The sequence below is a fragment of the Helianthus annuus genome, chromosome 11 (genome assembly GCF_002127325.2).
Source record: "Helianthus annuus cultivar XRQ/B chromosome 11, HanXRQr2.0-SUNRISE, whole genome shotgun sequence".
Classification (NCBI taxonomy): domain Eukaryota; kingdom Viridiplantae; phylum Streptophyta; class Magnoliopsida; order Asterales; family Asteraceae; genus Helianthus; species Helianthus annuus.
This window is the reverse complement of record NC_035443.2, coordinates 167,623,347-167,646,148: the sequence shown is the minus strand read 5'-3', so window position 1 is coordinate 167,646,148 and position 22,802 is coordinate 167,623,347. Positions and strand designations below refer to the sequence as shown.

At 33.0% G+C, this 22,802-nt stretch overlaps 2 long non-coding RNA genes across 2 annotated transcripts; one reads left to right on the top strand and one right to left on the bottom strand.

Moving 5' to 3' along the window:
* The first annotated feature begins 19,821 nt into the window (after nucleotides 1–19,821).
* Nucleotides 19,822–20,474, top strand: LOC110891016. Its single transcript, XR_002564960.1, has 2 exons — nucleotides 19,822–20,019; nucleotides 20,203–20,474. It is a non-coding gene; the product is annotated as an uncharacterized LOC110891016 (long non-coding RNA).
* Nucleotides 20,475–21,075: 601 nt separating this feature from the next.
* On the bottom strand, nucleotides 21,076–21,686 carry LOC110891017. The gene is made up of 2 exons (XR_002564961.2): nucleotides 21,489–21,686; nucleotides 21,076–21,384 (listed from the first exon to the last, which is right to left on the bottom strand). It is a non-coding gene; the product is annotated as an uncharacterized LOC110891017 (long non-coding RNA).
* Between the last annotated feature and the right edge of the window lie 1,116 nt (nucleotides 21,687–22,802).

Below are 22,802 nucleotides of genomic sequence, written 5' to 3'. Positions count from 1 at the left end.
AATCCTTCCATTTAACCTGCCACACAATGAAGATGACTTAAACCAGTAACAATGCTAAATTAGGAATAGGTCTCATCAAAACTGTAATTATTAATTACAATTGTTCTTGTATTCTCAGGCATGCCATCTAATATATTGTGTAGAGATTGATATATGAACATGATATAAAGTTAAAGAGAGGATGTTCCAGTTTGATGTATTAATGGACCATAAGCTTCTATCATCGAGTCAAAAATCTAAAAGGCTCAGATCTGACATGGCTGCAACATAAGTTGCCACGCCAAATGTCAGAGCAACATCACAGCCGTAAAGGTGTATAAACAAACAACTTCTAGGTTCTTTATACATTGTACAGTAAAATTTTGAACAAAATTAAATTAAATCTCATGAACCACGTATCTTTTGACAACACGATACTCGCCTTACTCCTTACGGAAGAAGTAAAGCTTACCCATGACATGAAGTATTACAGGTCAATGTAAACCAAAAGCACACAGAAGTAAGCCCAGAACCCCTAATATTATTTTCAAATCCCATATACATCACATATTTTGATATATGCATACATACATACATACATAAAAAAAAGGTAAGCATTATATGATGTATAAACTATAAACAAACGTACCCTTGAAATTAATCATGGGAATCTGCAATTTTTAGCCAAAAAAATCAATTGAAAGGCACCATTGCTGCAAACAGAAACCATGAACCAAACAAAGGTAAATACCGTTAGGGCTTTACAAAAAAAGAACGAACACGTAACCAAAGAATAATGGGCAACGAACCAATGAAATCCTGAATGATGAAGCGAAGAAAGACGTAAACCCTCTCTTTAGGCTATGATCCCAGCTCTAAGCTGGCCGAGATATCATCGTCGACGGAACTGTAGGGAGCAGAGATGTTCCAGATCTCTGTCTCTAATCTCAATGGTGATGAAGTTGCAGAACAAAAATCCGAAGAAAGACACCTAGTTGGCAACAAATTTGTTTCTCTCTTTCCTAAGATATACACACGTGGAGTGAAAGCAAGTAGAATGCGGCAAAGTATTTAGATAACACGTAGCAAACTCGACCTTACAGTTTTGATGTTTTTATGGTTCAGCCCAGTTTAGAACTTGTAACCAGTCGGGTAGACCATTACACCATGTTTGAGTGTTCCTTCCATATTGAGTTCCTCCTTATTCGCATGAATTCTGAACTCATAGTTTTGTTATGTTAAGTTATGTTAGTGGGTCAAATCAACCGACCCGTATTGAAAAGAAATCGATTCCAACACAAATTCCTTACCAATCTAGTCACATCTAATATCTAGTCTTTATGTCCTAAAGTAACAATGTTTACATCTAATAATCCATTCCAGGCTTAAAGCCAAAAGTAGACTCCTTACGATGCGTGAGTACCATAAAGATAAAGAAAAAGCTGAAAACCGTACCTCCAAGTGAACATTTTGGTTTGGTTACTGGTGCTCGACTGAATTTGAGAGACCGCTTCTTCCCCTCTTGCCTTATTTCGACAAACCATGTATACAGTTGCTCCTCTCCTCTGGTATCATATTTAAAACAATAAAAAAAATGAAACATTTGAGAATCCATGCAAAATACTGTCTGTCCAAGAAAATTAATCGAACATTAGACTCTCAAATTCAAACATAATACTCTCTTGTCAGTGTTATTAAAAATCCTTTTTTGTCAATTATAGATTATTAAGAATAATTACAACTTTTTAATAAGATAAAATACCTCGATGCAAGACCTTACACAGTGGCATAACTGATTCCAGAATTAGCTCCGGTAACTATGCAATTCTTTCCATTTATTCGTCTAACCATATCTTCTGGATTAAAATTCATCTAGCCAATTCTTTCCATCTACAGCAACAAATATCCCCTTATTCTAAGAATTTGATATCTCACATATCAAAGTACAATACCTAAATTGAGCAGCTAGATCGATACTATTCAACTTCAATCTCTTTCACACATGCATGTATGCTAGTAATTTCTCAAAAATCCGCATATCATCAATTAGAGGATAAGGCATATCAAACTTAACTAACATATCTCTTAAAAAATATATGATAAAATGATGGTTTGACATAAAAAAAATGTGTAAACTCACCTGATCCTTTAGCTCTTCTTCAAAACGAAGTTGTGTGGTAGAAAGAAAAAACATCACCAAGTGAAATTCTTCCATTCGAAAAAAATGAAATTAGGACATTTATCTGAACAAAACGCACATCAATTGGGGGAAATACAGAAATTAATTCATGTATCTGATCAAATCACGCAAATATTAGATTTAAATAAAGAAATTAGGTCATGTATCTGGGTAATGCTCTGACTCACCATGGAGAAATAACGAAGTAATTGTCGTACCTGTGACTTCAAGAAGATAGCCATGGATGCTCTGGTTAGCCATGGATGCAGATTAGATTTGTTAACGAATCAATTTTGAGAACCCTTTTGATGGTGTGAGAACCTTAATTTCGGTTTGTGAATTCTGGCCAGATCTGCACCACCGCTGCCCCACGTTTCCTTCATTGATTATGATTGCCAGTGTTCAGTAGAAGATGGTGATGGATTGGAGGATAAGATGAATCATAGAATAAGATGAATAGTGTTGGAGAAGTTTTTTTTTTTAAGAAACAATTTCAAAATCGGATTTGTCTTGAAATAAGGAGAAGAAAGATAATGAGGAGAGAGGGGAAATGATTTTGCCGCCCATGTACCAATTATCTCCTCAAAGAGAGATGCCACATCAAATAAAAATGGTTTAAGAAAAGGACATGTGGCATTAAGTGTATTTTTTTAGTATAATAGGTAGATACAAACTATATATAGACATCTGAGTTTTTCAAACCGGGCTTGAGTTGATTTTGAGTCCTCCTCAATCAAGCCCGAGCTCCAACATATATTATAAAACTCATCAAAACTCTAGTTGATTGAGAATTTCCTCAAATGAAGCCCGAGCTCCAACATATATAAGGTGCGTGGAGGGAGAAGAACGGCAAGATCTTTAGGGGAATCAAGTGATCGGTTGATAAGGTGCGTGGAGAGATAGTTTCTACTCTGTTTAATTGGATCAAGCATAGGTCTAAACGCACGGATTGGAGTTGGATGGATGGTTGTCTGACCCGCTTTGCTACATCTAAGTGTTGTTTTGTTTTCCTTATGTCGTCTTTCATTTTTCCTTTGTTTCCTCTCGTGCTTCGTTGGAGGGTCTTTGTGCCATGTTTTTAATAAGATTGTCGTTCCAAAACAACAAGAAAAAAATCTGGTGATCCTGTCTTAAACTCTTAATAATTATTAAAGAAAGTTGTTGTTATTTGTTTAAGTTAATTATGTAAGAAAAAAGTATATTATGTATTAATATTTAATCTAGTAGCCATTATAATCATTTACATAATATAGATCAAAATATATAATAACCTATTAAATAATTAGTTGGTAATTGTTGATGGACCATATTACCCTTATTAGCTAATTAGATTTCCTCCTGGGTGCTTATATAAGGAGAATTATGTAGAGATTAAAATGTTACACACTTAGACATAACCTAATAATCATAACATCATCAATCGGCCTCTTCTTCATACCGAATCCCCTATTCGGTTTTCATCATCACCATCATCAATCAGTACCCTAAGGAGGAACCAGATCACACTGACAACTATGTCGAACTCGATGTCATCTTCTCTAACTGGATTCTCCACTGCACTGTCTGCTGTAACAGGTATGTTTTCATGTTTTCCATTATGCATGCATAAACAGAACTGATCCAACATGTGGTATCAGAGCAAATGTTGATTAGTCGGTTATGTTTTCGTATCCATTATTCTGAGATTGAAATCTGGAAAACATAAATTTTCAAAGTTTAATAAAATTCGAAACTCTGTTCTTGAGTTACTGTTTCGAGTCAGTGTTTCGGAATTCATAATAACAGGAATTCTGAACAACTTCATAATCACAATCAGCCGATTTCGAGTCTTGACCCGAAATCATTGTTTTCGGAAAAAGAATGTTAAATCAGTGACTAGAAATCATAATGGGTAAAATCAACATGTCCGAAATCTATTATAGAAGCCTTAATTTTTAGATTTCGGGTTTCAGATTTATGTTTTATTTTTTAGGGTTCATCACTTGTTTTAAGAAAACTCGAAAAATTCCTTAAGTTTTGGAATGAAATCTGGATTAGTGGGTATTTTTACTGTTTTGATCTGAATTTTATCTCTTAAAATCTTCGAAAACTGTTAAAAGATATACAGTTATAATTTTTTCGAAATCCTTGATAAGTTTAGATCAACAATAAGACAGGAAACACTATCACACAATCCCTAAAATTTCGAGCTTTCAGTTATTTTGCATTAACAGCTGTTAACAGGAGTTTCGAGATCCCTTTTAATGACCCAAGACCAAGATCTCGACTCGAGACCACAAGATCTCGACTCGAAATCATAAGTGTTCTCAAATTTTTTTACAACTCGAGACAACGATTTCGACTCAAGACCATAAGGTCTCAACTCGAGACCACTAAGATTTCGACCAAGGGCTTAAATATTCACAACTCGAGACCATGGTTGCGACTCGAGACCTCATCAAGCACTCGAGATCTCATAAAACACAGTAGTCGAGACCATGATTACGACTCGAGACACTGAGGTTGTGACTCGAGACCATTAATGAGTCGAGACCTCACTCGAGACCTCATAACTGAGTCAAGATCTCAATCGAAACCTCATTATTTTAGGTTGTTTAATGTGAACTAAGTTAATTAACAAGGATCAAATAATGTTTTACAAAACCAAAATGGCTTAACTTGAATGAGCTTCTGATGTATCACTTCTGGCCAAAGCTGATTTGATGCATCTATTTATTGTTCAAGTATTACGAAAGCCATGTTGAGTATGCATTACAAACGTGAATGTCTTAATTTCTAGCCAAATCTGATTTAATTCATTCATGTCTAGCATACTTAATAAGTGCATAACTAGAGTGATTGTCTCATTTCTGGCCAAAGCTGATTTGTCACGATTACTTTGCACACATGCTTAAATGATTACACTTTTGGCCAAAGCTGATTTGTCTTCGTTTAAGTAGAATTTTAACTAAGTCTATTATTTTGATGTTAGTAATAGACATATCACAACTTCTTCATATAATGATCCTTATATCAATGATCCTTCATTAATTTTATGATCATTTCGTCTGCCTTATTTTTTAGTACCCATAATTTTACTCACTATAACTTTCTTCTATAAATCAATATCTCATCCACTCTAATTTCTAAACCAATATGTTTTGCTTTGTTTAAAGTTACTATAAGAATTAGCTCTTATATTGAATCCTTGATTATCCCTTAAGACACGACAATCCTACTGCTCTCTTCTGATAATGATTACTACAGAAGATAAATAGAGCATGATTAATCGGATAAATCGAACATGATGTCTCTTATGATAATCAAGATCTCTCTAACATAATTGAAATCACTAAGGTTTATTCAAGATTAAGTCTTTCCTAAGACTAATCAATAATTGTGGAATAATCACAAGAATTCCTAAGATGCATGCCTTCATTTAAAATTCTAAACTATAAGGTTAAGTGGTATATGTGAATGCATTATAATGTACAATACCATGACCCATAAAGTTAAGGGCTTACACATGGAAATAAGTACAATTTTTCAGTACATTACATACTAAGATTTTCATTTGTACAATTTTGATGCCTTATAAATCAACTATAACACTCAAAAGTACCAAAGTATAATGAGTGTGTTGATAAGCAACATATGTACATAGAAATAAATGTTTGAAACTGGAAAATAAGATGTTATTCACCTTACAACCACTTAAACCCTAAAAGAGGATTGTTCTAAGGTCCATAGTCCAAATACAAGTACAAAATCCCAACTCTAAGGTTCTTTAAGGGAAAATCTCACTACATGATTATGCCATTAGACTAGGCATAAGCAACGAGACTATCCATTATTCAAAAGAACAGTTGGATATGTTAATTAGCTAGTCACTTACTAATGATATTTAAGTCTGATAATTTTAATATTCCTATTAACACATGATTAGTTGACTCTAGTTTTAAACGTTTCCTTACCAGAAGTCAACAAATAACTAACATGAGAGTTAGTGACAAAATTAAAAAGTTAAGGCTATAAGAACCATAATAAGCAGTCTTCTAACAACGTTTTTCGATACCTTATATATTCCGAAGATTAATCAGAATATAGTATCATAATTAAGCAGTGTTATGAAGATTCTGAGGTTTGCATAGTCAACGTAAAGTCACACTTACCTTAAACTCTCATCTTATCTGTTCTAAATATCTGGATAGAAATATTACTAAGATGAAACTAGATCATACCTTACATTTTCACAACTTTTGTTATCATGCAAATGAGAATTTGACAAAAGGAAAATGAGATTTATAAATTTAATCCATTATAACCAAAATTCATGAGAAATCATGACAGGGTTAATGAGGATGATTTTTATCTAATCTCATTCTAAGTGATTTTAAATCATGACATTACAGCCCTAAATATTACTTGGCTTAAGGAATAAGTATGGGTCCATCATAAGTCATTCATTGACATTCGTAGAACTTATTCCAAATGGAATATTCAGACAAAATTCATTTATCATTTAAAAGACTATCAACTTGTATCTAAATTTTGTCGCATATGGCTCATGGTCTTAGAAGAAATCTATTCATATATATACTTTATAAGATTTCTATTAGACATGTCCCTGAGTTTTCTTATGATATCTGGACATTAAAGAAATCAAATAAAGTCTAACGTATATGTAATAGGTTCCCACATCACGTAGCTCATTGAAACTTCTCTTGTAGCATTCTAGAGATATTAAAGATCAGTGGGAGCATTAAGTGTCTTAATAATAACTTGCAACAGTTGCAAGAGGTGGGGAGTGAAAATTTTACATTACCTAAATTTACACCTCTTGTACAAGACACTGCTCCATCTTAACACTGTTCTATCATAACTTGTCTCCTTAAAATCTAATGCTACTCTTAAAAAAGTTTCAGTGTTGCTTAATTGTGGGCACACTTAGATTTCTTACCTAAACTAACATAATCCTCAACAAGAGAAATCACAACGACTAACGTCATTAACTTGTTTCTCTATTAGAATTTGTTGGTTGTTAAATATTGACCCTAAGCATGCTGAGTTCCTAAAGATTTCTAAGGTCAGTGGGAGCAGTCAAAGTCCTTATCATGATTTGCAAGGAATACAAGAGGCGGGGGGAAGAGTGTCATTAAATTTCACTCCGAATTTAACTCCGATTACACCTCTTGTACACCATACTGCACCAACTCTTACAAACTTAGAATGAAAATGATAGCAACCTAACCAAGAGCTAATCCATAAAACTGAAACTTCTAATAAACCCAATAATCAACTCAGGAGGTCATCTTGGTTTAAAAGCCTACTAATTTTGATGATTACATAACCTCCCTAACTGAAGTTGAAATGGATTTTGGAAATGTTTACTGATCCTGTCTCTTCAAATTAAGCCATTAGTGTCAATTAATCTTCTAAACGAATAAAACAGTTTTCTAGTAAAAGTGATTTTATGTGTTCGTATAACGTTTGGGATTTGATTGAATTACCTAAGAGTGTTCATAACTAAACCAAATCCTAATATAAGCGTTAAGACACTCAAAAGCATGATTGATTGTCAAAGGTTGTACTTAGGAAAAGATAAATTATTAAAGAATCTTTATTACATATCTAACAAAGATTTCTTTGAGGATCGTCACTGTTCTAGTAGCTTATAATAGTTTAAAGCTACATTAGATGAATACTAAAACAATTTTCCCTAACAATTGGCTGACACATTTACATGCTCATAAAACAACCTGAAAGTTTCAAACTGAAGGTTAAAGAACACTTTATTTGTAAGCCAATAAAATCCATGTATGGGTTAATGCAAACATCATAATGTGATGAAATCTTAACGTAATTGTTTTCATCAAGAATCAAGTGGATTATTATACCTACCTCAAGATGAGTGGGAGCAACTAAATTAAACTTGTCTATATAGATGATATTCTTTTGACAAGTATATGTTACATAAGTCAAAGCATTGTTAACACAAACTTTAATATAATAGATCTCAGAGATATCTCTTATGTAATAGATATCATAACATACCGAGATAGACCCAATGGGACAATAGTATCATTCCATAAGTTTAACATTAAATGGGTCCTTACATATGTAACAAAATACTGCTCTCCTTTAGAGGATAATAGGATCAATGAGATCATTTACTTATGCTTCATAAACTAGAAGCCTTATGTATTTTAAGTCTATACTTGTTTAGTTATTACTCACATTGCAACACACTAGATATGTCTAGATTAACATGAAGCATTTAATAGAGTATTACAATATCTTTAAAAGAAACGAGAGGCTATGATTTGAAGAAGTGAAAATTAAAACCGGTTTATTACTCTAAATTGTGATATTCAAAGATGCAAGAATGTAATTTTAGGTATATCCATATGTCAGCAGACAAAACCTATTTCATGGAGGAGTCATAATAAACTGATAACAACAACCTAAGTTATAACGACATAATATAGTCACTAAATGTTGTTGGAAATTTATCAGTGGACTCATAAGTTTATTAGCTCCATATAATTAATGTTTTGAAGACTTAGTGTGATAAAGTCAGCTACCATGACTCCTTGAATAGTAACAGTTCGAGAGGTGCTGCATTAAATTTTTGATACGCAATTAATTATTCGTTTATGAACGAATTGAGAAAACTAAGTTTTGTATCGAATACATTCATGATATGCTTAAGGATCCTATAACTGAAGGGTTATTACCCATAAGTCTTATTAAGAGAGCTCATAGACGGGTATTAATTAATGGCCGTGCACAATTGCATATCGTACTATGAATGACTAACTATTAGTTAATTTTCCTCATCAGTTTGATTTTGTATGTCTCTAAAAATATGTCAAGCCGGCATAATGGCATATAGACAAATAAAGTTACAAATCAAACAAAGGGCTTATGCATATTTTGATCATGACGATTAGGTTTTAAATTATGGCTGTAGTATGACTAATGGGGGTCCTGAGTCGCATAATGATTCAACGACTGTATTTCTTTGCTATAGTACTTGTTTAAGGCTATAATGAGTGTTAACTCCTGATCAGGCTTATCTAATACTCATAGTAAATGATCACTTGGCTAAGTGGGAGAATGTAAGATTAAATATATTATGTATTAATATTTAATCTAGTAGCCATTATAATCATTTACATAATATAGATCAAAATATATAATAACCTATTAAATAATTAGTTGGTAATTGTTGATGGACCATATTACCCTTATTAACTAATTAGGTTTCCTCCTGGGTGCTTATATAAGGAGAATTATGTAGAGGTTAAAAGGTTACACACTTAGACATAGCCTAATAATCATAACATCATCAATCGGCCTCTTCTCCACACCGAATCCCCTATTCGGTTTTTATCATCACCATCATCAGTCAGCACCCTAAGGAGGAACCAGATCACACTGACAGCTATGTCGAACTCGATGTCATCTTCTCTGACTGGATTTTCCACTGCACTGTCTGTTGCAACAGATATGTTTTCATGTTTTCCATTATGAATAAAGAAAACTGATCCAACAAATTATTTAAAAATTGGTTGAGAAATTGGCAAGATAAAAAATATTGACACCCTTCTTTTTGAGATGAAAAAGATAGAATGATTTTTCTCTTTTCTCATAGTATGAAAGAGAGAGTTATGAGATGAGTGAGATAAAAATTATGTTCTAAAGAATGTTGATATTGCTATCGTAACTTGGTAATTTAAAAAGTGCTTCTATAAGTCCACCGTACTAAGATCTAGTCAATAGATTAGAAAACAATTAAGTTCCAGTGAATTTATTTGATTAATATACATGGTTTCTTCTACACACCCACTGAATTTATTTGATTAATATACATGGTTTCTTCTACACAGAACCATACATTTTTAATTTATAAACTATAGAAGTACATTGTTTGATTTATTCACATATATAACAAACCAATATAGTCATATTATAATTAGTTATTTATCAATAAATTAACCTACAAGGGGCAGACCCAATCGTTAGATACCGAGGTTCTACGAGATCCAAAAGAATTTTCTAAACTATATGTGTAACATACAAATCGGAGTGTGTATGGGTCGGTTTGGGTTGGTTTTGAGCAAAAATCATAACCATAACCGTGATGTCGGTTATTGGATAACCATAACTATAACCGACCGGTTATGGTGGTTATGGTTATTCAGTTTTGATGGTTATAGCGGGTCGGTTATCGGTGGTTAACCGTATATTTAGCTTAGCTAAAAATAGCTTATTTTTTAAATGGAATGAATTGTTATTGCATATTTGTATATATTAGTATATTACAATGTATTAAAAAATACATATAATCTATAATATTAATACTAAATATTATTGAATACCCAAATAAAGTGATATGATACATTCCATAAATTATAACCTTATTAATAAGCAACTTATTTGTGCATATGATAGTTGTACAATTGGCTTTGGGAGTCTTTCAAAAAAAAAAAAAATAGAAATTTTCCTTTTTAACCTTAAAGTTTTAAAGTTTGACAATTTAAGTTTAAACTTCTAATTTTTGTTTCCTTTTTAATCCTAAAGTTTTAATTAATCTTTGACAATTTACCCTACAATTTTAATCTTTGACAATTTAAGTTAAAAAATTTTAATATTTCTTTCCTTTTTAACCCTAAAGTTTTAATCTTTGACAATTTAAGTTTAAAGTTTTAATCTTTGGTAATTTAACCCCTTTGATTAATTTGATTCTTTTACTTCTAATTCAAAAGTTTTCACCTTTTGCGATTTAATCACTTTGATTCTTTTTTACTTATGTGTTGTAATCTTCACTTTAGTGGTTTTTCAAAGAAAAAATAGTTATGCATATGGTTGTTGTAACTTTGGCATTTGAGGTTTTTCAAAAAAAATGATTTTTTTTACTTTTCATCCAAAAGTATTTCATAAATTACTTTTAACCCAAAACTATTTGTTTTTTAGTTTTAACATTAAACCTTTTATCTTTTGCAATCTATACTCACAACTTTTTTTACTTTCAACTTTGGCCCTTTATAGTTTTCATTTTCCGCAAATTTTTCGCTTTATGCTTCGTTCTAAATTTTGTGACTTAAAACATCGCAACGTGCGTCTTTGGTTTAGCGTTTTCACGTTTCGGTCTAAATTTTGCGGGTTAACACGACGCAACGTACGTGTGTGGGTGAACATTTTTACATCGTCTATTTTTTTCCTGTTTGACAGGTTCAACATAACGTGTGCGTCCTAAATCGACTTAGTTATAACTAAAGAATCCCCGCCGCATTGCGGTGGGTCGTAATTCTAGTTTAAATAAATATTCAACCAAAACCACAAAATGATATGAAAAACCCATAAGTACTAAAAATCTTTAGTCAAAAACATAAAATATTAAAAATACGGGGAAGAGTCTAAATCCTACAAAGATTTATTACACGTCGGTTCGGTTCGGTTATGGTGGGTATGGGAAAAATGATAACCATAACCGACCCGCTACTTTCGGTTTTCAAAAAAAAAAACCATTAACCGACCCACCGGTTTTTTATTTGGTTCGGTTTTGTTCGGTTCGGTTTTATCGGTTAACTCGGTTATGATTCGGTTAATTCGGTTTTTTGCACACCCCTACATACAAAGAGTGAGCTAATTTACCCCCCCTCATATATATATATGTGTGTGTGTGTAGAGGGGGTAAATTAGGTCACTCTTTGTATATTACACATATAGTTGCTCGAGAACACTTATATATATACATGAAGAATCACCCTAGTATAAGGAGTGCCAAAAAAACCCGTATATGGTTAACTTGACAAAACCGAAACTTAAACAGGTAGAAAGATTCGGGTTATACAGGTTTGCCGTGTTTTGGTTCCGGTTAAATCGAATTCAATTGGATCACGATTTCGGTGTGAAATGTTTTGATAAAGTGAGTATAATATATATATATATATATATAGAGGAACGAGATCAGGAGAAAACGCCCTAAAGTGTGAGAACGGTGAGAATGCATCCTGATGGAACACGTGGCGCGGATGTAATCAGGGTCTGAGAGGTTTTTTTGTCTTTTTAATATTCTTTTTTTCCCGAGTTCGTGCGTCACATGCTGCTTCATTTTTGGCGTTTAAGATAATTTTGGCGTTAACTAGATTCATTAATTACTTGGCGTTTTACTGTTTTTTGGATCTGTCTGGTTGAATTAATTATTTTTGTGTCACATAGTTATTTTTTCGGCGTTATGGCGTTTCCCAGGTCACTTTTTTTGCGTTCGCGACGTCTGTTAATAATTGATTACCATTGATTAATATTTTATAAGATTACAATAATACGAAATTAAAATAAACTAATAGTCATCTGTGGATGGGATTATATCAGAGTTGTACCCATCGCTTTGTTCCTCACTTTCTTCAGATTCATCATCATCAAGTTTTAGATTGGCGTATAACACCATCATTTCGTCTCTTCTTTGCCGCAGCCTATACTTGAATATCATTGCAACCCTGGACTTTGCACCGTTCGAAGGTGCTAAATCACAGAGTTGTTCAAGCAGATGTAGCCTCTCTGTCTTCAACATTTCCTCCATCGGCAATGAATAATTCACCCCGTATTGATAAGTCACTTCAACCGTTCCTGCTTTTTCATGCACCACCCAACTGCTAGTTGTTGGTAGAGGAGTATCGTCAATATCATCATCATCATCTTCTGCCTGGAATTTTCTCTCCAATCTTCTTATTACTGTTCGAGTTCTTTCACAATCGTTGGCCCTTAGAACCCCAAGGGCCAGAATATCCCTCTAAACCCCTTCAGACATACCAAGTATTGCTTTGATTGTCTCTACTTTCACCCTTCTCCTATCAGAGAACTTTAGGATGAATCGTCTCTCCGACCTTTCAAACCTCCATGCAATAACCTTAGCCATTTTTTAAAGTTTTTGGTGTTTTGGACAATATGTGGCGTTTTAGACTATGTTTGGCGTGTTGAGTTGTGTTCTCATGGTCTACTTTTATAATGACTTTTTTTTCCCGCTCAGTGATAGGTAATTATGGTTTTTTGAAAAAGATAAATAAATTCAATTCCCCAAGTATTTGGCTTTCAATATAATAAATGTTAGTAATTATGTTTCTGTCGCTTCATTTTACTGTTTGCAGTTACTGTGTTTTGTTTCAGATTCATCTGTTTATGGCTGTAACACGTCCCATCTTTACGGCTGTAATTATGGTGTTTTGTTTTCCAATGTCGTTTAGATAAAGATGACATTTTTTTGTTTTATTCTCTTTGCACATTGTTTTAACCTTTTTTTAGATTTATTATAATAGTACTTGTCCAAAGTAATTTTATTATAGTTTGGTAGTTTTGGGGCGTTTTATGGCAGGATGGCGTTTCACAAGCATTTGCCGTTTGGCGTTTTATTATATTTTTCATTACAGAATTAATGTATTGTTGTTCTTAGCTGAAAATTACATAACAAACAACAGAAAAAAAATAAAAAAAAAACAAATAGAAACAATTTATGATCTAAATCTTCAGTGTCATCAGTCTCTTTCTTCTTTTGAAACTACAAGAACTGTCAAAAATAAATGGTGTTTTGAGTTTTGCGTGGATTTTTTTCTTGTTCGTGTGTTGAAGTGGGTTTGTGGATGTTGGAAACATAGATCGACTCCGTGTGGGTGGATGCTATTTGCCCGTCATCTTCATTATCATCATCGAGGCCAAAGTAGCATTTATACTGGGATCGGTCTCTTCTTCTCATCCAAACCTTCTTCAAGAACAAAGAAGACAAAATGACATATGGGTGTCATCAGTCCCTTTTTCTTGAAATTTGTCCATCTCATACAGCAAAATCTTACTCCCCTTACCTAACAAACCGTTCAGCGAAACTTCATGCAGAACATTACTGAGTATAAAAGAAAAGACGTTTGCCATCGTTGATTTCTCTCAACTTTTGGCGTTTTACAGTGAGTGGTATTTAGGAACCATTGTGTGTGTTTTTTTGGTGTGATCAACGAAAGGTGGTGAGATGTTTCTATAGGATTTTTTTGGCGCGTAGTTTAGGCGGGATATTATTTTATAACAATAAATGCAATTAACATCCGGATGTAAGGCTTGGCGTTTATATATTATGGCGTTTTACGTTTTTTGGCGTCTTTCTAGCCTAAGACCTTAACGAAAAACACAGAAAAAACTACGCAGTGATAAAATTGGCGTTTTGTATTTACTTGGCGTTTTATATTTCAATGGCATTTTATGTAAGAAAGGATGTTTTACCTTTTTTTACCCTTAATGAAGCGCGTCCACGTAACAAATTTATGTTATTTACGAAAATGCCACCGCGCTAATCTAGTCCATAGATTGTTTTGATCGGACGATCCAAAAGCGTTCTCACTGTTCTCACACTTTTCATTATTTTCCCTAAATCCTGACCATATATATATTGATTAGATTGGCACGGTGGTGTTTTCGTAAATAACATCAACTTTATTACGTAGACGCACTTCATTAAGGGTAAAAAGTTCTTTTTACTGCTCTAATACAAAACGCCAAACTCATAAGTAAAACGTCATTAAAATTCCCGCCTTAAACTACATCCCATACACATCAGTCCCTTCCAGATGAATGTCATATTCATCTAAAACGCCATTCATACAAAACGCCAAACTTAATGATGAAACGCGTTGCCTCTTTAACAGATAAAGGTGAACAAACAGTAACTGAAACTTTATTACTAACATTTATTATAAGAAATTCCCTCCTAAACTACGCGTGAACACGTCATTATATAAACGATGTTATCATCTCTTCCACTGATCATACTAAAAAACGCCATCTTTAACCAAAACGTCATTCCTACCAAAACGCCAAATTTAAAAAAAAAAAAAAAACTCTGAAAAGAGGACAAATGGCAAACATCGTTTCATGGAGATTCAAAACTAGAATCAATAGATTCGTAATCCTCTTGACAACAGAAGAAGAGTGTTTGTGAAAACCATCAAAGCCATGATGAACTTGGACGAAGAAATACAGAGGGGGATCCTAGCACTTAGTGTTCCTCTTGATAACCTTCTAAGAAAACATAGACGGTTATAGGAAGATTAACCAGAAAATTTGGATCGAACAATGCAAATCCAAATGTGGACCCAGTCATCCAATCATGGCGTTTTGATGAAGACACTAACACAATGACGGTGGTGTGTGACAACGGGGAGCAGGAAGACTACACGGTTGAAAACATCATGACCAGACAGAGTCTTGGGTTCCTCGAGGAGTTAAACAACGCAGCATGTTTGAACACAGACATTAGCCTAAAATTGGCCTTGTTTCATGACATGTTCCTATGGAGATTTCAAAATCTTCAAGAATAAGAGACCGATGAAAGTGAAGATTTGGATGAGAATTTGGATGAAGAATCCGAAGAAGAAGCCGAGGGGAGCGATGGATACTTCTCATACGAAATCCCTTCTGACGAAGAGTTTAAAATTTTTTCCTTTTCTTTTTTTTTTTGTGTGACATTTTCTGTGCTTTGTTATGTACTTTTCCGCTAATAAAATACTTTATTTCTCTAATTAGATATAAAACGCCAGAATGCCACAAATGCCAAACACCAAAAGTTAATTAGTTGTATTTTGCCTTCTTTATCTAAAACGCCAGAACATTGTTTTGCCTTACAAAAGTTAATTAGTTGTATTTTTCCTTCTTTATCTAAAACGTCATTCATACAAAAATTCCAAACTTAATGATGGGACGCCTTACAACTTTAACAGATAAAAGTTGAACAAACAGTAACTGAAACGACGGAAACTTTATTACTAACATTTATTATAAAAAAATTCCCGCCTAAACTACGCGCCAAAAACATCTTATATAAACAACGTCTCAGGACCTTACATTGATCACACCAAAAACAAACACCATATTTTGCTGAATACCATCCAACTTATAACGCCAAAAAGTTCAAAAACCAAGATGGCAAACATCGTTTCTTGGAGATTCAGTTTTGTTCTCAATAAAGTTTCACTGAATGAGTTGGACAACATTCTTAAAGTGAGGATTAACTCAATAACATGTTGCTGAATGAGATGAACAAAACCTTCAAGAAGAAGAGACTGATGACAGTGGAGATTTGGATGAGAAGGAAAGATCGATGACAATGAAGAATGGGATGAAGATAACAATGAAGACGAAGAAACGAGGGTTTAACAACCAAAAATCCACGAATCACAGATCAACCAAGCGAAAACCCTACTCACAATCATACCCAGAAAAAATCATCCACACATATGGCGTCGATCTATATCTCCAACCATCCACACAACCACTTCAACAATCAACGACCTCAATAAGATTTTGCTGAATGATCAGCTTCGTTTAGAGTTGGGCGTCCAGCCGTGTAGGAATCGACATCTATTAAAGGAATTTAAAGGTTCCGGGGATAAAATCTTCAAGAAGAAGAGAATGGTGACAGTGAAGATTTGGTTGAGAAGAAGAGAGCGATGACAGTGAAGATTTGGATGAGAAATTTGATGGGGAGTTTTAATTTTTTTTTCTTTTTTTTGTGTCATTTTCTGTGGTTTGTTATATACTTTTCTTCTAATAAAATACTTTATTTCTCTAATTAATTATAAAACGCCATAAAGCCACAAACGCCAAAAACCAAAACTATAATACTTTATTTCTCTATTTAGTTGTATTTTGCCATCTTTATCTAAAACACTATTCTTACAAAACGCCAAACTTAATGATCGGACGCCTTACAACTTTAATAGATAAAGCTGAACAAATATTAACTACAAACAGTAACTGAATAGGACGCCTTACAACTTTAACAGATAAACGCCAAACTTAATGATGGGATGCCTTACATCTTTATCTTATTAAGTTTATCGTCACCTATTTTATTTACTGAAAAGTGTTCTTTTTCTTTGGCGTTTATGTATGTGTGCGATCTTCTATGGTTTCTTATGTACCTTCCGAATCACATGTTATGCACAAAAAGTGATATATGTTTCAAAACGCCGTAACATTATTTTGCCTTACAAAAGTTAAATAGTTGTATTTTGTCGTCTTTATCAAAAACGTCATTCATACAAAATGCCAGACGCCTTACAGATTTAACAGATAAAGATGAACAAACAGTAACTACAAACAGTAACTGAAACGACAGAAACTTTATTACTAACATTTATTATAATAAATTCCCGCCTAAAAATACGCGCCAAAAACATCTTATATAAACAACGTCTCAAGACCTTCCATTGATCACACAAAAAACGAATGCCATATTTTAAATACCATTCAATTTAAAACGCTAGAAAGTTTAAAAACCACACATGGCAAACGTCGTTTTTTGGAGATTCAGTTTTGTTCTCAATAAAGTTTCACTCAATGTGTTGGACAAAATTCTTAAGGGAGGATTTTGTCCATCTCATTGAGCAAAATCTTATTGAGTTAATCCTCACCTATTTTATTTACTGAAAAGTGTTCATTTTCTTTGGAATTTATGTGTGTGTGCAATCTTCTATGGTTTGTTATGTACCTTCCAAATCACATGTTATGCACAAAAAGTGATATATGAAGAAGGCCATTGAAACATAAACGTTATTTTCAAATATTACTTTGAAAAAAAACGCCATTAAAACAAGCATAAATAACAAAACGACATGTCTGTTGCATATAACGCGACTTATTGAGGGGAACGTGAACAATGACAATCATGCCCTTGTATATCATTTAGTGCCTCTGCCACGTATTCGACCAGGATCCGTTCTCACGGTTTTCACACTTCCAACCGATTTCTCCTAATCCCATTTTTATATATATATATATATATATATATATATATATATATATATATATATATATATATATATATATATATATATATATATATATATAGGGTACGGTTCATGCGAGAACCACCTTTATTGCGAGAAACGCGAGAACCAATGTGAACAAAACCAAAAATACCTAAAAAAATCCTAACCCCCACCCCCAAAAAACCTAACCCCCCCCCACCCAAGCTAAAATGCTAAAAACTAAACCCCCAAAAAACCTAAAAAAGAATCTAAAAAAATAAAAAAAAAGCACACATTTTTTTTTTAATATTTTTTACATTAAAATCGCTACTTTTAGTAGGCAAAAATAAATTTAAAAAAAAATAAAATTTTGGTAACGAAATCCAACGATTTTTTTTATAAAAAAATATTAAAAAAATAAAAAAATTTTGTGTGTTTTTTAGCTATTTTTAGGTATTTTTGGTTGTGTTCATATTGATTCTCGCAATAAAGGGTGGTTCCTAACGGATCCTTCTCCTATATATATATATATATATATAATATAGGGGAGGGTTTAAATGAGAACGCTAAATATTTGTGAGAACCGTGAGAACAAATGAAAAAACCATGAGAACTTGGTCAAAAACAATTCAAATTCAAATTTTTTTTCTACACTTATCATTATTATTCGAATACAATATTAGAAATTCAATTTACACGTTTAAATTTACGTGAATTCATAAATAAAGAAAATTTACACATGTGTAAGTTTGCCATTTACACATGTGTAAATCTGCTATATTTACACATGTGTAAAAAATCTAAAAAGAATGATTTTGAAATGAGAAATGAATTATTTGATGTTATAAATTCTTGTTTTGATGTTGTATCTTAATTACAATGAGGTTTGTATAAAAAAATTGGTTTTGATTGGTTTTTTCATTCGTTCTCACGATTCTCGCAATATTTAGCGTTCTCAAGATAACCCTCCCCTATATATATATATATATATATATATATAGAGTTAAGTTCTTGTGAAAATAAAATTATCGTACAAAACGTACGAAGTGAAAGAAAGTCAAAAAAGTGGCGGTGGCATTTTGGTAATTATCAGCAACTTCAAAATTACTCTAGTAGAGTAATTTTGAACTTCTGTAGGGTAATTTTGTAAAAGCTCAAGTAGAGTAATTTTGGTCGTGTAGGGTAATTATCAAAATTGTAGGGTAATTATCAAAATTACACTAACCCCCCCCCCACCCCCCAAAAACCTAAAAAAACCTAACCCCCCCCCCACCCCCCAAAAACCTAAAAAAACCTACCCCCCCCCACCCCCAAAAACCTAACCCCCCCCCAACCCAAACTAAAAGCTAAAAACTAAACCATAAAGCTAAACCCCATAACTAAATGCTAACAAAATTACTCTACAAGACATTTCCCAAAATTACCCTACAGAAGTCAAAATTACTCTACTAGAGTAATTTGATAATTACCCTACATTTCTCAAAATTACTCTACAGATGCTCAAAATTACCCTATTGATGCTCAAAATTACCCTACAGATGCTTTTTGCTTTTCCCCAGTACAGTACTATTGAAATTGCTGATAATTACCATATTGCCACCGCCACTTTTTGACTTTTCTTTCAATTCGTACAGTTCGTACGTTTATTTTATTTTTATTTGATCTTTTACCTATATATATATATATATATATATATATATATATATATATATATATATATATATATATAAGTGAGGGTTATCTTGAGAACATGAAATTTTGTGAGAACACTAGGAACAATTTTCATCCATAGATCATTCGAAATTAAAGGCTAAGATTAGATGAGTTTAAATGAGGAGGAAAATTGAGGAGTAAACTTAAATTAAAACATAATGGGGTATTATTGTCAAAACTCAAAAAACCAAAACCCCCCTCAACTAACACACACAATCAGTATCAAAACCCTTGCCATCAATCGATCAAAACCCTTAAATTTCAAAAATCACGACGATCATCCGCAATTTGAGTCGATCATATCACGCCTTTTTTCGGTGACCGCCTGTATTTCTATTCTCCGTCGATCTATCAACTCCGCCGATCCATCCATCGGTAACTCTCACTCACTTGTTATAGATAATCGTCATTCAATTTCATAACTTTGATATGATTTGAATGTTTTAGCACAATTGTTTTAATTAGGGTTTGATTAATGTGTAAAGGCATAAGTGTTTAGTTTGATTAATCTATTGATATGTGTATTTTGTGTAAACGTTTTTGTTTGTCTCACCATAGGTGGGTGGATATGAGAACTAAATTGAGACTTAGTACCAGAGTATAGAGTATGCACCATAACTCTGTGGAAACAAGGGAATTTGTGAACTAATTTGAGAATTAGTAGCAGAGGAGGTATCTCTAGGGTGTTTTAGATAATGGGCTCTAGCTAATGAAGAAAATGAAAGATGATTTATTGTTTGAATGATGGGTTGGTGGATTGTGTGCGTTATCATTATTGTTAATATGAGATCATTTTATCATTATTGTTAATATGAGATCATTTTATTCTTGTTGTTGTGGTGCATTATCATTATTGTTAATGGGAAATTCCAACTCATTGTTTCTAAAAGATGTACAAGTTTTGATGCGTAGTGTACTTGTGTTGTGATGTTTTTTCCACGAAGTTTAGTCACTAATTATTATTCTGGAGACCTATAAGGAAAGTCGCGTAAAGAGTCGGGAATGCGGTTTCAAAATGGAGAAAAGCAAGAAACAAAACGGACAATTGAGCTGCCTTAGACAAAAATAAGTTGTGAAGATTTTGCTTTCGAAAGCAAATGTTCACAGAGAATTTGTGATCCAGAAAACTAGTTGATATTTTGAAGTAGGAATTTTGTTTTTTTATGTTATCGTGCATACCAAAGAGGTTTCTTTGGCTGCATTGGTTTGGAATTTAAAAAACTTTTGTAATTCTGGCCATTAACGTTGATATTTGGCAAGTTTATTATTCTTGTTATCTTTGTGTTTGTTTAGGTCGGATGGCTTTCAATTTAATCCAGGTATTATATGGTTATATTGGTGTGGGGGTATGTTTTCCAAAAAGTTGATGGTTTTGTTGACTCGCTTTGAAAAAGACTTGGTACAGAGTAACAGATCATTCAAAAACAGGTATTCTCATTGCACGTCAACGTGCAAGCCTATAAATTCAACAACAATATGATTCTTTAGTACAAGCATATATTACAAACATCGCGCTGAAGCAAGTTCTCTTGCACTTAACAAAACATGTTTGAATAAACAATCATTTTATACAAAGTTTGGCTCCATCGGCGCCACAAAACTCAAGCACGAGGAGAAGGGTTTCTCTTGAAAAATGCATATGCATCGTTGTATATATTAACTACATTCGCAAACACAGCCAAACCAATTATCAAAGCTGCAAACATCTTATCCCCTTTCGTTGACATACCATGGAAATCCCTAAACACAAAAAAAAAAAAACAAAAAACAAAAAACAACAACACAAAGTGCACGAATTAGAACTGTTGTTGGTGGCATTTTTGTAATTTAGGATGATTATTTACCTTATGGGTTATTGTGTAGACATATACCAGGTAAAATGGGTCAGACTGGGCTGGGTAACGGGTTTGGATCAAACGTGTTCTAAAATTAGTTCGGGCCAGGACGAGACTAAAGGTGTTGGATCTTAGTCGGACATGTGGTCATAGAAACAGTTGTTGTTGTTTGTTTAACAAGTGGTCGCGAAAACATTGGATCTTAGCTCGTTGTAACCTGTAGAGAAAGATTGGTTAAACAAGGGGTGTCGTCCCGTTTTACATAAGATAATATCTTGTTTAATTCACAGTTTACACATGTGTAAATAAGCTGCACACGTGTAAAATAGAAACAATTAATTGACAGGGAACAATTTACACATGTGTAAATGAGTTGAAAATGTGTAAAACATAAACTATCAAGTGACCACGAAACAGTTTACACACGTGTAATTAGGCTAAAATAGGTAAAACATAACCAAATTACTGATAGGGAACTGTTTACACATGTGTAAATCACTTGAAATTGTGAAAAAACAACAATTTACACATGTGTATATCAACTGAAAATGTGTAAAACATAAACATATACTGATAGGGAACAACATTTACACATGCGTAACACCCCCGAACGTATGTAAATCATAAAGAAAAAAGTCACAATGAACGTTTACACATGTGTAAAACAACAGTTACACATGTGTAAATCTGAACAGGAGGATGATACGAAAAAGTCTTAACATCAGTAACACATAAAATAGAATAACATGTGTATCTGAATAAGATGGAATGCAAGCCATTAGCAGTTACACATGTGCCATTAGGTGAATCAAAAAAAGTAATATAAAATACACAGATTCAAATTGAAATCATAGAATATGTGAAACAAAATCAATAATCATTGAAAATCGAAATTCAATTAACTTGCAACAAAATCAACAATCATTAAAGATCAAAATTGAATTAACGATAACTGAAAACCTAAATTGATACCTTCAAATCACTGAGAAATTGATAAATATAACTTCAGAACAGAATAAAGATTTTATAAGCCCTAAAATTGTTGTAGAGATCGTTGAAGGTTTCATATTTGCGCCCAACCATCAGCAATCTAATCATCTTTGTAATTCATTATCAAGCGTGATTTTTTTCTAGGTTCTGAAATGATATCGAGTTTAATGGAATAGAGAATTACAAATTTACCCTTTTCATTAAAACACAAGGGATATAAATGAGTGGCTGAGGTTTGTTCTCATGGTTCTCACAGTAAATGGGTGTTCTCATTTAAACCCTCCCCAATATATATATATATATATATATATATATATATATATATATATATAT